Here is an 18,753-nt window from a genome sequence, read left to right on the forward strand (position 1 = left end):
TAAATATTTTAGACTCTGCAGTCCCTGTGGTAACAGTCATAACTACTCCTCAGCTCTGCCACTGTAATGCAAAAGCAGCAATGGACAAGACGTAAACAATTGGGCATAGCCGTGTTCCAATAAAACTTTACTGACAAAACAGCCAGCAGCCAGATTTTGCCAGGGGCCATAGTTTGCCAACCCCTGCTTTGGTCATCTGTTTTGCCTTAGATTCAGAAAACCAGTAAACTAATGAACTCTTTTGTTCTGAAAACCGAAGGGAAACAAAACAACTAGCTCATCTGCCACTGTCGTGGGTTGGATTTATGTCTCTCAAAAAGATCTTTTGAGTCCTAACCTGCAGTGCCTGTGAACGCAACCTCATTTAGAAATAAGGTCTTTGCAGATGTAATTAATTAAAATGAGGCCGTACTGCATTTGGGTGGGCACTAATGACTGATGTCTGTCTGAGCAGAAGGCGATTCAGACAGACACACAGACAGACAAGGAGAACACCATGTGAAGACAGAGGCAGAGATCAGAGTGATGCGTCTATAAACCAAGGGATGCCAAGGATTGCCTACGACCACCTGAAGCTAGGCAGGAACCAATCCTACCCTTGAACCTCCAAAAAAAATATGGCCCTGCTGACACCTTGGTTTTGGACTTCCAGCCTCCAGAACTCTGAGAGAATAAATTTCTGTGGTTTTAAGCCACCCGGTTTGTGGTAATTTTTTATGGCAACTCTGCAAAACCAACTCAGCCACTAAAGGATAATTATCCCAAAAGACTGCCCCACAATCCATAGTTCTTGCTATCTGTTTTGTCTGTTGATAAATTCTTCTCAGTACTGATTCCATGGAAGTGTGATACAGATCACAGAACCCCATTTACAAACACAGGACCCCATCATATAAAGCCATGACAAGCGATAAAGGGGTTCCTCCCATGGTCAACATTTTTACTGGTTTGGATAAATTCTTGAGTATCTGGAGATGCCCTGCACAGCCTGGAGGTTCCACAGGGCCCAATTAAACCAACGCTGATAAAGGGCATGGGAAGGGGACCCCGAGTTAGAGACCTGAGCTCTAGATCAGGCTCTATCTAGTTTCTTTGGAAACTGCAAAGATGAGAAGAGACAAGTGACAGGCCCCCAAGAGATGCAGAAAGGAACCTTGGTCTCGAAATTCTAGGTCCTGGTTTGGTCCCTGCAGACGCCTAGTTGGCCTCCTGTGGTTCGGTGCCATTTTCTTCCAGTAAATTCCCTTTCGTTTCTTGTATAAATTAGCTTAGCTGTTTATGTTCTTTAGAACCAAACAATCCCTAAACAACTTAGCAGCAGAATTATGTTTAATGGCATTTCAATTCTGTTTAGCTTATTTTGAAAGGGACGTCGAATAGGCCAAATGACTTCCTTGGATGTAATTTTATCTGCAAATTGTTAAATTAATAAAATATTTTATGTCTTTCTTAAGACAAAACTTCAATATTTGGAAAGAAGAAGATTTTAGCTTTTATGTACTTTCCTATAGCTATTTACAATTTAAATTCATTTTCTGGAATAAAGGTGAATCAGAATATTCAGTGCAAAATTAAGCTAGTGACTCAAAGTCAGGGGAGTGTGATTCATGAGACAAGATTAAAATAATTAATGCTACGGTCAAGCTAAATAAAGATTAAAGATTAAAGGTGCAGAGATAAGCAGGTCTGACAATCCAAATGGGGTGAACAACTGAGTGATGATATTTTGGAAATGGTCGTGAGCAGAGCTAGATAAGAAGAGGCCAGCAAGGCTAAGAGAAATGTCCTGAATATTCCAAACCCCATTTCAAGGGAGAATTAGCTGTCTCTAGGATTTGGCACAATTATCTTCAGAATTAACTGCGATTTTTGAGATTGGCCTAGATGAGAAGGCACACGATGTGTTTTTGAGCATCAGTTCTCAGTCACTAGGAAGGGATGAATTTAGAGCTTGCATTCTTGGACTTGGGTCTCCCTTGAAGCCTATGCTGTGATCTGATGTGGCCCATTCTCCAACACGTGGCATTCTTGTGGGTGCACAGCCTCACTCACTGAGGGTGGCACCACCAAACCTAAGTTGAGAAGCCTTCATCCCTAATGTCTGTTGTAGCCCTCCAGAAAGAATAGGGCCTTGGATTCCAGAACAAAAGACTATGCAGTGTGAGACAGTGGAAAGGGAGTTGGTTAGGACTCAGGGGTCTGAAATCTGGACTCGGCTCTGCTTATAACTAGCTATAGAGTTGGGTAGATTTTTTTGACTTTCAGTTTGCTCACCTAGGGCATTGGGCTAGCTCAGGGGTCAGATAACTAGGGCCCACGGGCCAAATCCAGCCTGCCACCCATTTTGGAAAATAAAGTCACATTGGAACATAGCCATGCCCACACATGTACATATTATCTAAGGTTGCTTTTGCCTACAACGGCAAAGTTGAGTAGCTGCAACACAGTCAGTATGGCTTGCAACCCCTAAAATAATTTCTGTCTGGCCGTTTACAGAAAAAGTTGCCAACCCCTGCACCGGATGCATTTTATAACCCCTCCCAAATTCTCTGATTTGTCCCCATCTTGCTATACACTTATAAAATGCTTCCAGTTTGTGTATGAATGTGTGTGTGTGCTTGAACAAACGCACAGAAGGAGACGCACCTTTATCATTCAAAACAATTATTTATAGATAATGGACTTGGGTTGGACCCTCACAGACCTCCCAGGAGAGCTTGCAGCCATTCAAGAAAAGAAGCAGGAGAGAGGATGAATCTGTGGCTTTCCTTCTGTGACATGCAGCCTTCCCTGTGATATCTCATGGGGTTCTCTTTTCCTCAGGCATCCAAAGCCCCAGCCCATGGGTACCATGTCCCTAAACAAACTCAAAACTAAAACCATCTCTCTTGCTATTTTTCTCATTAATGGATTTTGCCAATCCTGCAATTATATGATTATTTCAATCCCAGTCACTCAGAAATTGTAGATTTCTATTTTCTTCCCAGCTAAAACAATTCATGAAGAACAGCCACCACCAGAAAGGTGGCCAATTTCCATTAACTTTGCCAATTATTTAAGAGGATTGCTTCTTGTTAGAACCATCCATGTACACAGGATATTACAGGATGGTTTTCCACAGAGAAATCCTATTCCTGGAGGGAAAAAGAAACAACAGCAGCAGCTGCTGCCACCACACTTTCTGGTGGTGGTGAAATTATGAGTTGACCATCTCTGCCAGCTGGCAATTTTCTGATATGGGTCATTTGTCATTTTGACAGGAGTACTATAAAGGAATTGAATGATAGTTTTAATCCACATGATTGAAAGCAGACTCACCCCAAAAGTAAGTATCTGCAATTATGAAGTTGTTAAAAAAAAAAAGCACTAATCGCTAAAATCCTGTCTGTTATAAAACAGACCTCACCTGGATATTTAATAAAATTATAAAAACAGGTTCTGATTCCACTGTTGACATTTCCCTGGTGGCATCCTTCTGCCCCTCAGCTGCATTCAGCCAGCAACCTGATGTGTATCCTCCATCTTACAACCTCCATCTTACAACTCTCTCTCCCGACTCTACACAATTTATCCCAGGGAAGACTCTGATTGGTCCTCACTGGGTCATGTGCCTGGATCACGTACATTCCCATGGCAGGGATTGGATTAATGGTTGAGGACCCCACATGGAGGGGGTAGGGTCTTCAAAGAAAGAGAAAGACCCTTCAAGCAGCCAAAACTGTAACATACATAGTTTATCAGGCCAGCCTTTGAACACGGTGTTTCCAAAAGGCAGGGATGTGAAGCAGAGTTAAGCAATATCATTCCAAGTTTTAAAAAGAGGGTAATGGATGGTGGTGATGGTAGCACAACATGAGAACGTAATTTATAGCCCTGAATCACATATTTGAATGTGGTTAAAAGGAGAAATGTTATATATGTTACTACAATATAAGTTTTTAAAATATCAGGACTGTACAACATAAACCACACACTATAGTTAATAGTGCAATTACAATAATATTCTTTCATCTATGGTAACAAATGTACCACATTAATGAAAGGAACTAATAATAGGAATGGGGTATATGGGAACTTTGTAAATAGAAAAAAAAAGGAAGGGGGCAGTTCATCATACCAGCATCAACACTACACAAGCGATTACAGTTTTGCGGCAAAGCTGTAAAGTAGCAAACAGAATTCTCATTGTTTTGTGGTAGTCAGACTTATTTGATCAGCTCCCTCAATAAATGTAGATTTGGAATTTTCCAAACACTACTAGAAGGTAACCCTTATGGGGTCACCAGTGAAAATCTAGGCAGAGGGTCTGACAGCCCTTCTAAAAGCTAAAGCAATTCAAGGTGCAGGCGTGGCTTTGGCCCACCCACAGCCACAGGCTACTAACTCTCACTCTTCTCCACTGTCCTCATTTCTGATCATGGAGACCCCATTAGAACTGCTCCCCCAGAGCAATGAATGTTTAGAGGTGTCTAGTAGCCTTTCTCCAACATAACTTATTAATATTCTTTGAAAAAGCAAATCCCACACCAAGTTTAAAGAGATTCCATTTAAGCCCAAGCCCCTCAAAGTGGTAATGCTACATTTTCTCAAGACTGATTTTATTTGACTACGCCTTGTGCTTTTCTATTCCCTACTTTACTTTACTACCCTAAGTGTACTATATTAGCATTAAGCACACGAGGAACTTGGGGAAACATAATGTTCAAATGCAAAGATCCCAGCTAGACTTAGATTTTGTGGTTTGGAAGAAAAATACTCTTATTCCAAAATGACTTGAAAACTCAAAGGTTTTGTGATAAGCACATGTGGAGATTTGCTTTCTAAATTCCTCAAATATTCTCTGCTATTCACAAAGTTTTGAAGTTCACATGAATAAAACATTGTGATTTCTCATGGGAAATATGCTCAAATGTTGTCCAAACAAGAACAGCCATTTGGAAGCCCTTCCAGGCTGTGTAAGTGCACTCACTCCCCAGGCAGCTGACTCTGCAGGGCCTTTTGAGACGCTTCTATTGAGTTCTACAGTCCTTGGTTTTGAGGGTGTTTGGTCCCTATGTGGCAGGCACCATGGAAAACATAATCTCTGCCTTCATTCAGCCTCCAATTTGTATTATCAGAGGGCACACAAGTGCTGCAAATTATTAGCATATTAGTTTTTAGGGTTTTTCAATTATGCAAGCTTCAACTTTTCTATTTTTTTTTCAGGAAACTTTCCATACTGGGATTTTAGAGTTTCTCAAATCCACATCTCCTATGCGTGGGTTCTCATTGCCTCTTGTTAGGGCTTTGCAACAGCCTTCCTATCTCTGACCTCCTTCCCCAGTCTTTCCTCCAAATACCACTAGAGTTACCTTCTGGCCATGTAGGACCATGGTCATTACCGTGGTCTGATGTTTGCAAATTGCCTATAAAATAAGATTCAAACTCTGCAGCCTGGAAGTTACCCTTCTGACCAAGATGGGACAATAGGAGGATTTATCTTCCCACCTAAAGCACCCCCCAAAATGGACAGACTATATGAAATAATAGTTTTCAAACACTAGACATCAGGGACAGTGATAGCTGAGAGACAGGAAACAAACTAGAAAAGTCCTACAACTGCTCTAGTTCACTGCCTTAAGAGAGTTTTCTGACCATGCACAGGTTCAGAAATACCAGATAAACCTGGAAGACTCCCTGAACTGAGAAGACAGAGCTGACAGTCTGGGGAGACCAAGGCAGCTAGAGTTTGTGGACAGAGTACCAAAGAGGAAAGAGCCTCACAGAGAGTACTCGAGAGATTTGCAAAGTTCCCTCCAGGTATTCAGGTACCTGAACGCTGCTACTCCTCGTCTTAACAGGATCTTCAAAGATCCCATTTACAAATGAGTTCATATGGGAGTGAGGCCTTGAACACGTCTCGTGGGGGACATGATCCAATCCCCAACAACAATCTTCAATAGTTATGCCCATAATACAGACATTCAAAATACATGAAGCAAATCTGATAGAACTTCCAGAAAAAACAGACAGATCCACAATTTTGGTTGGAGATTTCATACCCCTTTCTCAACAATTGACTGAACAAGTAGACTGGAAATCAGTAAGGATATAGAAGATTTGGATAGCGCTATTAACCAACGTGACCTGAATGACATTTCTAGAGCACTCCAGCCACAAACATTCCTGGCTGCAGAACAGAATACACATTCTTCTCAAATGTACATGGAACCATTAGTACTATTCTCAGCCATAAAACAAGTCTCAATAAATTTAAAAGGATTCAAATCATTCAGATTGCAATTAAATTAGGGATCAATAACAGAAAGATATCTGGAAAATTCCCAATATTTGCAAATTCTGCAGGTTGGCCTTTGAACCCTTCAGAACACAGACACAACTTGGGTTTACGGTATTGCCTCGTACTTCTATAAAGATAGCCAAAATTATATAGTGCTTACTGTGTGCTAGATTCAGTGTTCATAGTGACCCATGACCTAGATGGTCTTATTATCCCCCCTCTTATAGGTAGAAAAGGGCAGTAAGAGGCAGGAGACCCACAGGAATTTGCCTGAGGTCACAAAGCTCAGGAGTGGCAGAGCCGGGATGCAGTACTGCGTTTGCTGTGTGATTTTTTAAGTTGATATTGTTCTCCACTAGTCTGTAAGCTCCTTGCGGGCAGGTGCCCTGTCCATTTTGTATCCCCAGCACCTAGCTCATAGGTGGCTCTCAATAAGCATTCGTTCAATGAATGAGTAAATGAATGAACCCAATAACCCAGGTATAAAAGGAACAATATTGACTGGAAAGAAAATGATAGCATGGGTTGGGGAAAATGAGCTCTCTCAGACCTTGGTGGTGGGTGCTTAGGTTGATGGGTCCTTTATGGAGGCAATAATCTTTCTCATTTTTCACTGAACTTCTTTCTCTCTCTCCCAGGAAGTCTCTGCCTGGGTCTGGGGAATCGAAGGACTGAGGGTGGACCTTCTAATCCTAATTCTCGGAGACGCTCAGTCCGTAACGTCTTTAGGTCACAATTTCTTTTAACAACGATTGTTCTCTGCTTCCACAATAAATTGATCAAAGTTTGCCACTGTCTCAGCGACTTAGTTTCCCTGTGATGGTATCATGTCTGCCTCTGCAGTTAAACGGATTTACAAAGCACATCTTCCTCCAGAGATCAAGATTTATGTACATGAAATCAGGTGGACAGGATTACCAGTGAGGCCCAGAGCACAACTGAATCAAAGCGGTCACTCCAAATGAATGTAAATTCATTTAGGATTTGGGAAAAGCTGATGCTAGCTTGGAGACAATGGTGTGGACTCTCACTTTTTAAATTTTATCACTGTCAAGAAATAACAGAACTCACATGAGCCGAACAGATTTCAGGTCGACATTTTGTGCTCTGCCCTGACCCAGAGTCAGACACTGGGCAGAGGCCGTGACATCCCATTCTTACAACTCCCCAACCCTGACTCATGGTTATTGTGAGTTTTTCTGGTTTCAATAGCTTTCAGAATTTGGTGTTGTGTTTAAATTAGCTTCCTCTGGTTGTCATTCATATTTTTGATTTAATTTTTTTCCTCTTTTTATCCTAAGGTATTAGTGTGGTTGTATCTTAGAAATCTCTCATTTTTCAGTCAGCACCATTTGAATACTTTGTGTACTCCACAAGAAAGAAGGACGCAGGATAGGATGGGATAGTGGTTTTCCAAACAGAAGAGCCAACAATTCCTTTGCATGGTTCTGACTTCTGTACCCCAGCCCTCTGGTTCAATGTTGGGGTCTGGAGAAAAGAAAGGGCAGCTGCAAGTTTCTCATGTACCTTACTACTCCTAAAGATGTCCTAAAGTGCCCAAAGTCCCACAAAACTCCATCTAAAAGCCACAGCTTCTGGCTATAACCAACAACTGGAATGATAAAGCTCTGGGCATGTCCCAGAGTCCTGCCTTACCTCTGAATGGCAACTTCCCTGCCTATTCTATGTCTCCAGTTCATACTCATTTCTGCTATCTCCAGGTTCCTCTTTGATATTTCCTGCTTTCACATTCATCTCATTTGATCCTCAAAATGCTGCGAAGTAAGCGGGGCAGGTATTACCACCCCCGTGGCTCTGTAATAGACATCTGCTCTTTCCGTTCCCCTCTTCTTGTCACAACGATGCCTCCCTTTCCCTTGGGAAACTTCTCTCCCATGACATTTCGTTTCGATGAGGCTGTTAATCACAGAATCCTGCTCCTGCTGCTGCTGCCTCCTCCAAAGCCCCCACTAAGCTAAAAGAGAGGGTCGTGACTAAGAAAAACCAATCAGATTCTCTGCTAATCAAGTAGAGAACCTCCTCAAGGCAGAAGGCTGTTGGACTAAGGAACAGCCTACAAGGCCTGCTGCCGAGCTCCCTGGAGTGGGCTGGTTGTTCAAATATCTCTCTTTTCTCTAACTGTCTCGGTTTTCTCCTAAGAAATCCTTTTTTTTTTTTTCTTGTTTAAGTTAACCACAGATGGTTTCTGTTGCTGGCAACCAAAGAAGACAGCACTAGGTTTGTGATTTGTCCACTCTCAGACTTGAACACAGGTGTTTTGACTTAGTCAAGTATTCTTTGTGTAACCGCATGGAGTAGGATAGAAGTAATATTAATTCTTACCCAGCAAAGAGGAACATGGTAGGAATAATACACTGGAGACAAAATCTTTTTGTTGGGCAGGATATGACTCCCGGGGATGAATCTGGACCTGGCATTGTGGGACTGAGAACATCTTCTTGACCAAAAGGGGGATGCAAAATGAAATAAAGCTTCAGTGACTGAGAGATTTCAAATGGAGTCAAGAGGTCACTCTGTGGACATTCTTATGCGCTATACAGATAACACTTTTTAGGTTTTAATGTATTGGAATAGCTAGAAGTAAATACCTGAAACTATCAAACTCCAACCCAGTAGCCTTGACTCTTGAAGACAACTGTATAACAATGTAGCTCACAAGGGGTGACAGTGTGATTGTGAAAACCTTGTGGATCACACTCCCTTTATCTAGTGTATGGATGGATGAATAGAAAAATGGGGACAAAACTAAATGAAAAATAGGGTGGGATGGGGGGGATGATTTGGATGTTCTTTTTTACTTTTATTTTTTATTCTTATTCTGATTCTTTCTGATGTAAGAAAAACATTCAAAAATAGATTGCGGTGATGAATGCATAACTATATGATGGTACTATGAACAGTTGATTGTACACCATGGATGACTGTATGGTATGTGAATATATTTCAATAAAACTGAATTTAATAATAATAAAAAAAAATCTTTTTGTTGTCTAGGACAGTGATTCTGAACCAGGATGGTTCTACCCCCAAGTGGACATATGGCAAGTCTATCTGGGGACATCTTTGGCTGTCACTACTAGGGCAGGGGAAGAGGGGCTACTGGCATCCAGTGGGTAGAGGCCAGGGATGCCGCTTAGCATCCAGTGATGCACAGGACAGAGCCCACAACAAAGAATTATCTGGCTCAAAATGCCAATAGTGACAAAGTCTAGAAACCTTGATCTGGAAAAAATGGGGTTATCTACCATAATAGTCAGGATAACACCAGGCGGTTGTAAAAACAAACTTCCAGTTCTCAGTGGCTTATCCCTTAACCCACCAAAGGTTTATTTCCTGCTGATGCAAAGCCCACTGTGGGCTGGTGACTAGCCTGGGCAGCTGTCCTTTCTGTAGTGACTCAGCAATCCAGATTGCCTGTTGTGGGGGCAATGCCCTCCAGGTACAAGGATTCCAGGATGCTCAGCAGAGGATGCCAGAGCTGGAGGATAGCATGCTGGCTGTGACTTCCTCTCATGACCCATTGGCCAGAACCAGAAAACTAACTGCAAAGGGGTTAGAAATGTTGGCAGGAGGCATGCAATGGATACTGAAGGGTAAATGACTGCACTGCATCACTCTTGTAGCCTGGTGCTGCTATATTTTATTAGGTACAGAAATCCACCTGCACAATGCATTACTAAGGCACACAACTTGTTACCTGAATCTGTACAGTTCTTGACTAAGTGCTCAGTCATTTCCTAGAAACTAGGTTGTTGTTGTTTTTATTAAATTTTTAATCTTAAAGAATTAATTTGCTGTACCATCACCTACTGCAGCCAATACTTCTTATTCCTAAATACGCAGGTGTCACTGAGGCCTGTTTTGCTTTCTGGTGAATGGACTATGAATTGTGGTAGACAGTCCAGGCTAAACCCTGTTGATTCAAAGGACATTTCCTTCTAAGAAGTGTGGAGTCATGTAAATGAAATTATATCTGCACCTCATGCAGAATGTTTTTAAGCAAGGCCAATATATTTTCATGGCAAATAATTAATTGGGCTATATCTATGCATAAATGTCATATTTCTGCTAAGAATCTTTAAATAAATATATTAGAGGTAGAACTCATTTGGGGCAGTGTTTCTTAACCCTGAGGGCAGAATCACTTGGGAGGCACTTTCCAAACACAAACGTCCAGGATGATCCTCCAAATTTCTAATTAAACAGAGGCTATACTAATTAAAATTACTGTGGTTGCAAACCAATAATATGATTCTGGCTAATTTGAGAAACAAAAGGGCAAGGATTTTTAGAAGGATACTAGGGAGCTCACAGAATCAAAGGTGGAACTTAGCAGCCAGGACTAGGGGAGGGCAGAACCTGGGCATTTCAGGAAATGCAGCCCCCGGGTTGGGTGGACCTTCTACTAGGGTCCTTCTCAGCTCCATCATCCACCCTATTTATAAATCTCCATGCAAATTTAGGTTTCCCAGTAAGGGAAACTGGGTTGGCCTGGCTTAGACGGGTGTCTCTGAGTTTGGGATTGAATCAAGTCCTCTCACCAAAGGCTTGTTCTGGTCCCAACCCCTGGTCCTGTGGGTGTGAACCCATTTGCAAATAGGACCTTGAGGGTGGCCTTAATCCAACAGGGCTGAGTCCTTATAAGAAAAGGAAATTGAACACAGAAAGAGCCACGGGGAGCATCAGAAGTTGGAAATCAATGGAACCCAGAAGAAAAAGAAGATACCACCATATGATGGAAAAGTCAGGGGCCCAAGGATCACTGGCAGCCAGCGCCAGCACACCACAGTCTGCAGAGAGAAACAATCACCTTACTGACACCATGACTTTGGACTTCTCCTAGTCTCAAAACCATGAGCCCATAAATTTCCATTATTTAAGCCAACCTATGGTATGGTATTTGTTTTAGCATCTGGGAAACGAATACACTGTCCCTGGATCAGTCGACTATGGAGACACGTCTTTCATTAAGTTGTGCAACCCGGGGCAAGTTACTTAACCACTTGATGCTCCAGTTTCCTCCCCTGTGGAATGGGGAGGGTAACTCTGCCTGCCTCTGAAGGAATGGTGGTGAGTGGGTCTTGCAGTCTCAGTTGATGTCTACTACTGATAGAATCTAAAACATGGATAATTTGAAAACTCTCTCCAGGAGCCTCTAAACAGTAGATTTATTAAGCACTTAAAATAACCAAGCACTCAATGAAGCCTTTTACCTGCATTATCCCATCTAATTCTCAAAAGATACCTATAAGGCAGATCTCTCCAGTGCTCCATGAATGAATGAATGCATGTATGCATGAATGAATGAAACGTGGTGCCACTGACAACCACTTTACTGAGAATGCAGGTGGTGATCTGCACAGGTGATGCCCCCCCACCCCTTGGAGTACTGTTCCACAGGAGACCCCAGAGCTTGTATGTGCCCAGCAGCTGCTGGTTGGGGGAGTGGAGCTTGCCCTTCACAAGGGGCCCCCATCCTAGTTGGTGACCCTTATGGGAACCAATAGCCCCTCTCATGCCCATACTAATTCTCACTTTTCAAGAATGCATTATGTATGAAAGTACAGAATTACCAGTTTTCCTTTGATTTCTTGCATAGGGTCCAGAAGCAGGCAGAAGACCTGGTTCCAATCTTGATTCTTTATACTTCCTCTCTGTGTGACTCTGGCAAGCTGTTCTTTCTCTGAGCCTCAGTTTTGTGATCTCTGAAAGTGGGATAAAGATGGTAAGTAATTCAGCAGTTGTGATGCAGTAGATATTTGAGCAAATACATGGAAAAAGGGCACGATTCTTAGTACATAGTAGGGATTCAATAAATAATATTTTCAAAAATAATAGTGTTTAATAATCATCATTGTTGATGATGGTCCTGTAGCTGGTAAAGAGAAAAGAGAAAAGTGAACTAACCCCAAAGCAATAAAAAATTTTAAACACAATCTCTGTTTCTGTAAGATTTGCTTCCCTTGAAATTTGCTTCTTTCTCTTCATCCATAGAACATGGATTCTAGAACCAGACTGCCTGGGTTTGAATCTAGTTCTAACATTTACAATTTCTTAACCTCTCTGTTAATCATCTGAAAATGACGATCATATTAGTACTTAGCCCACAGAGTTGTTGCAAGAATTAAACGGATTAGTGTTGTAAAACAATTTGAACAGTACCTACACACAGTAAATGCTATTTGTTTGTTAAATAAATAAAACAGAAAGCAGGCAGAAATTCTGGTCAGTTAGCATATCCATTTAGGTGGCTTCCAGACACTTGAAATTAAGTGTGTCTTGGAAAGGGTGCAATTAGACAAGGTTTGCTCTAAATTATTTCTGAACTCACCATTTGCTCATGTATCAAATTCAGATTGCAGAAGACTTATTCCTGTGCTGTGTTCATCATGGGGCAATTCAACTTGATAGGAGATGATATCTTGGGATCTTTTATTAATCCAACATATCTTGAAATACTTTGATCTTTTATTAATCCAACATATCTTGAAATACTTTGATTAATCCAACATATCTTGAAGTACTGTTTCCTGGCCTCAGTACAAAGAAGTGACCCCTACTTCTAGTTGGCTTTGAGGTTGTGAAAATCTTAGGACACAGATGGCAAAAAGGCTTTGGGAGCCAGCAGATGGTACCTGGTAAATGGCCCTTATATTAGCAACAGCTGGAGAAGGAAGGTGAAACGCCCCAGAGCAAGTTGTTTTGCATATAAATTGCATTTCTGATCAAGTTTCCCTGAGGCTTACCAGGAGCTAGACTTTGTAAAGCTTTCCCTATAGGAGATGTTGAGGGACAAAAAAGTTCAGGAAACATTATTGTTCTGGTTTGCTAATGCTGCCATTATACAAAATACCAGAAATGGATTAGCTTTTACAAAAGGGGTTTATTTGGTTACAAAGCTACAGTCTGAAGGCCATGAAAATGTCCAAATTAAGGCATCAACACAAGTACATCCTCACCAAGGGATGGCCAATGGCATCTGGAAAATGTCTGTTAGCTGGGAAGGCACGTAGCTGGCATCTACTGATCCCAGGTTGTGTTCCAGCTCCTCTCTCAGCTCCTGTGCGATCTTCAAAATGTTGCTCTTGGGGCATTTTGCTCTCTCTTAGCTTCTCCAGAGGAAACTCCGGGCTGGCATAAGTCTGTTTTTAATGGTCACCTCCAAAATGTCTCTCCCAGTTGCTATGCAAAGTGTCATTCACAGTTGCTCTTTGTTCCTTCTGTTTGTCAACTCTTTTATATGGCTCCAGTGATTTAATTAAGACCCCACCCTGAATGAGTGGGGTAACACCTCCATGGAAATTATCCCATCAGAGGTCTTGCCCACAGATGATTGAGTCACATTTCCATGGAAACACTCAATCAATAGGTTCCAACCTAATCAACACTAATACGTCTGCCCCCACAAGATTGCATTAAAGAACATGGTGTTTGGGGGAACATAATACATCCAAACAGACACAATTATCTTTTAACTTTTGACTTTTCACCCTTTAGAAGAGGAATCAGTGCTGCTGCTAGAGCCCTCCTTATAGACCCCTGAAAGCCCGATCAGCCAAGGAAAAGAAGAGTTTGATTCCCACCTGAGCCTCTGTTTCATGGCATTGTTAGACCTACACTTTCAGCCACAATCACTGCACATTAAACTGTTTTCAGTTTAGCCTTCTGACCAGGAGAAATCAGGTTCTCTTCCTTTGTTTCCCAAGACCTCTGAAACAATCTTCCATTCAATCAATAATCAAATAAGCCAATTTCCTTTGCCAAAATGTCACCAACCTTCAAAATTAAGATTTTTTATTCCTTTCTTAAAGCTTGGTAGACTCCAATAAAACACTTGTGATGTTCTTTTCAAAGTTTAATTTTATTTGTTCATTTAATCACCGTCTCCTTGTAAAAACTGTCTGCAGCCAGTTTAATGGTTAATTATTGCATCTCATTTCTTGACAGATAACTGATAAATTTGGGAAGAGAATTACTCCTAGGGAGGATCTGAACACAAATATTTTAAGTAGTTTAGTCTCTATGTTAACAGCTCCATTAAATAACTTAATTGGAACTATCTTTAAGAATTTAGGAGTATATCAGTTAGGAGTTGATCAGAAAAGCAGAACCAATATGAATGACGTGGAATGAGGGATTTACTGTAGGTATTAAACCTTAATCAATTCTGGGAGCATGGAAGTCTATGGAAGATAGTCTAGCCATGGGCCTGAACTCCTCCCAGGTCAGCAGGCCTAACCATCAGGAAGAAAAGCTGGGTGGGGATGAGGGGAGAGCAAAAACTGGAACATGCAAGAGAACAAACTGGAACACAAGGACAATCTGTAACTCACATCTGACTAGCACCACCTCTAACCTCGACGACATGGATGACCTGCAGAAAAAGCAGGCACTCTTCACCACAGAGCTGCACACATACCTGGCCTCAGACTCAGAGAAACTGAAGGAGAGCCACCAACACGGAGAGCCAATGGGTCAGTGACAATGGGCACAAGATGCTGCAGCCCCTGGCTCCCCACGCCAACCTTCAGAGCAGAAGGATTGCTGCTTCCCTTTCACCTCTGAATCATGCCCAAACTTTTCAACCCTAACTTGGAACCGCACAGGAAAGGGACTTCTAGGAAACCTAGTTTTAGCTTAGGGAAGCTGACAGAGAATAAAGCCACCACAGTCCACCCCATCCACACACACTTCTTTTAACCATACTTAACTTCTAAATAAAAACTAGCAAAATCATGCTTCCACCTCACAGGATGTAACTATCCTTTGTAAAGCTGAAAACACAATCCCCAAAAGAAGATATAGATTCCCTTTATACATCTTTGGGTCACATTCATTCCTCTTCTAACTGTCACACTCCCCTTTTGATACCCTGTAACTTAAATATTGAGATATAAAGTTAACTACTGTGGTGGTTTGTAGCTGTAAATACCCCCAGAAAAACATGTTCTTAAATTTAATCCATTCCTGTGGGTCTGAACTCATTGTAAGCAGACCCTTTTGATGAGGTTACTTCAGCTAAGGTATAGCCAAGCCCCATCAAGATGGGTCTTAATCCTATTACTGGAGTCCTTTATAAGCAGAATGAAATTCAGACAGAGAAAAAGCCACAGAACCAGAAGAGAACAGAGAGGTCAAGAGATACTGCCATGTGCCTTGCCATGTGACAAACTAAGAACCGAGGATCACCAGCAGCCAACTCCAGAATGCCACAGTTTTGGGTAAGAAAGCATTGCCTTGATGGCACCTTGATTTGGAATTTCTTTTAGCTTCAAAACCATGAGCAAATAAATTCCCATTGTTTACCTCAACCCATTTCATGATATTTGCTTGAACATCCCAGGAAACTAAAACAACTACTATTAACACATCTTATGTAAGACGGTAGGAGAATAGGGTGGGAGGGAAGATAAAGTTAATAAATACACAAATATGACTATATCTAAATAAATAAGAAATACTCATAACTGATCACATGGTTTGGGGGATTGAATTATGTACCCCATAGAGACATATTCAAGTCTTACACCACATTCCTGTGGGTACGAACCCATTTGTAAATAGGACCTTTGAAGATTAGTTATTATTTAAGGTGTGGACTCATTTGTGAATACGATCTTTGTAGATCCTATTTAGATGAAGCCAAATTGAATCAGGGTGGGCCTTAATTCATATGCCTGGAATCCTCATAAGGCAGAGGAAATTTGGATGTAGTCAGCCAGAGAAAGCCACAAAAGGAGACAAGGAGACAGATCGCGCTGTGACAGTCAGAGATGTAAGCCAAGGAACCCCAAGGATTGTGGCAAGCCAACATGAGAATTGTACAGACTCTGGGGAAAAGCATGGCCTGTTGAGTTGGAGACTTCGGGACTCCAAAACCATGAGACAATAAAGTTCTGTTGTGTAAGCCAACCCATTGTGTGGTATTTGTCATAGCAGCCCTGGCAAACTAAGGCACGTGGTCGTGGCTGGTATGACTTTTTTCTTTCGTTCCCCATTCCATACGCCTTTTGCCCACAGCAGGCACCTCAACTAGCCATGATTCCTTGCCTGGTGAATCTGGCACAAATTTCTCTTATGGCCAAACTGAACCTAGAGTAATTCTGGCAAACATAGTTCCAGCTAAGTTGATCTGATGCAAAGCCAATACAGGGATGGAAATTATTTCTTAGATTGCTGGAAACCTCTGGAAACAATGTTTCAGGAAGAATTTTCCTATTCTGTGATAGTCATATTAGTTTGTCTGTGATTGTGACATTTGATTATATGATCACCATCATAGCTAATAGTTATCATGCATTTACTATGTATCAGATATTAGCCAACTACACTGCATCATTAATCATTTAATTCTCACAACCATCCTATGGGGTAGGTCTTAACAACATTCCCCATTTTACAGATGAGGAAATTAAAGCCTGGGAGGAGGTTAAATAGCTTCCCAAAATTGTACAGATAGTAAGAGACTAGGATGGCATTTTGAAATAGTAACTGACTTCAGAGTCTTTTCTCTTAACCACAAGTTGTAATATTCTTAACTTCAAATGGAATCCAAATACTGATAAAAGATCTTCATTGCTAAACAATGAACAGCATGGAATATCTCCATAGACATGGTTTTGAAGAAAAAGGAACATTTTAGAGAATATTTGTAATCATAAAAATCTAAATTTGCACATCAGTTATACTTTATTTAGGGGCACCATAACTCACTTCAAATTACCAGAAGGTCACAGTATTCCAGCACGAGTTTAAAAAGGCATTAAGACATAAAATAATTTATTCATATTCAGGTTGTATGGATACAAGAATAGTGCTGAAATAAAACAGATGAGGGGTAAAAACAAGGTCTGGGAAACATACATGCACTTGCTCTTCCATTCACTCCTTGAGCTGATATTTATTAAGAGCACTGGATGCATTAGTCACCATGAAGCATAAAACAGAAACTAAAGCCCTGCCAAGGAGGCTGAGTCTATTAAGGCAGATAAGGCATCTCAAGAAGGCATGGCGTTTCCCTGCTAGCAATCAGAACACAACGCAGGCCAAGCGTCTAAGAGAAGGGAAGATCAACTGAAGGGAAGTTTAGTGAAGGAAGAGAAACATCATCTGAGCTTGATTTCCCTTCCCTTCACTTTTGGCACTCATAGAAAACCAGGTCTGATGATTCTGACTTAGGCCAAAGAGTCTCAAATTCTGAGAAAAACAATGCTCAGAGGAATCGGATCTGGGACCCATGTTCCCATTTCCCCCACTGACTCACTAGGTGATCTTAGAAAAGCTATTTCCATCTTCTCCAGGTCTCAGTTTTATTACTATAAACTTGGGGAGGGAGTGCCAAGGGCAACAGCTTTTCTTTCCAGTTCAAACCATCTAAGAATCCAGTATCTAATGATATAATTACACTAGACTGTTTCATATAAAGAGGTACATTCCTAACCCAACTTAGGAAGGCACACTCTTGGATGCTGCCCCAAAGTGTTCTGATTTTATTTTGTCATGTTTTTATCCAGTGTCTGTCCTACTCTCTAAGGCCACCAGATAGCTGGATCACAAGTCCATCTGAGGCCCAGGAGGAGCCAGGAGAAGCTGGTCCACACTTAGAGGAAGCCCCTGCCCCAGGCCCTGGGAGCACAGCATTACCCACAATGAGTGCCAGTAGCCCTCAATTGCGAGTGATGATCCTTCATGCATTTGGGAGTCAGATTCATTTCACAGAGCTAGGCACTGCTGGTGAAACATTCTTAAGACTACAGCAAATTTTGCAGACCAAATAAAATAGGAAGAAACATGATTTTTGGCAATCATTTTTAGGATTGGACTAAAGAAATTAGTTGAAGGTAATCTGGGTAGAAGAGCAAACAGCCTGAGCTATATATATTATAAAGAAGCAATTTGTTCATGCATTCTGCTGGGAGATTTAAGATGGGACATCCAGCCTCCATGGCTCCCGTGTTAATAGCCAGTGTTGATTGAGGCTATGAAATCCCAATCACTAGACCAAACTGTAACATGCATTAGCTCATCTAATCCTCACATCAAACTCATGATGGGTGCTATGACTGTCCCATTCCACTGATGAGGAAACCGGCTCAGACAGAAGATGTGCTTGTCCAAGTTCACATGGTGAATGGAAGAGCTGGGATATCAAGACAGCTCTAACCCCAGACCCGTTGCCACATCCAGACCCCTGTCCCTCTGTCTATTTACACTGACACTTTCTAAGAGGTTTAACTCTTCCAATAGAGTACCAGACATAGCTGGATGAAAAGCTAGACAATTTCATCACCCATTTGACATTTCCAAATATTGGAATGTTTGTGCCATGCAGACATTGGCTTTGGTCAGGTTGAAGGGGTATGTTGAGATTGATTTTGTGCATGTTGGACATGAGCGAATGGGTACACTCAATAACATTTACTGAACAAGTACTAATACATAGAGGACAAATA

At 41.5% G+C, this 18,753-nt stretch overlaps 1 long non-coding RNA gene across 1 annotated transcript in view; it reads right to left on the bottom strand.

The window, feature by feature from the left end:
* The window catches only part of LOC119510616, a 345,643-nt gene that overhangs the window by 58,931 nt on the left and 267,959 nt on the right, over window positions 1–18,753 (bottom strand). The window contains exon 2 of the long non-coding RNA XR_005211984.1: window positions 11,875–12,006. This is a non-coding gene — a long non-coding RNA (uncharacterized LOC119510616). The remainder of the gene's footprint in view (window positions 1–11,874; window positions 12,007–18,753) is intronic.

Source organism: Choloepus didactylus, chromosome 15 (assembly GCF_015220235.1).
Source record: "Choloepus didactylus isolate mChoDid1 chromosome 15, mChoDid1.pri, whole genome shotgun sequence".
Lineage (NCBI taxonomy): Eukaryota > Metazoa > Chordata > Mammalia > Pilosa > Megalonychidae > Choloepus > Choloepus didactylus.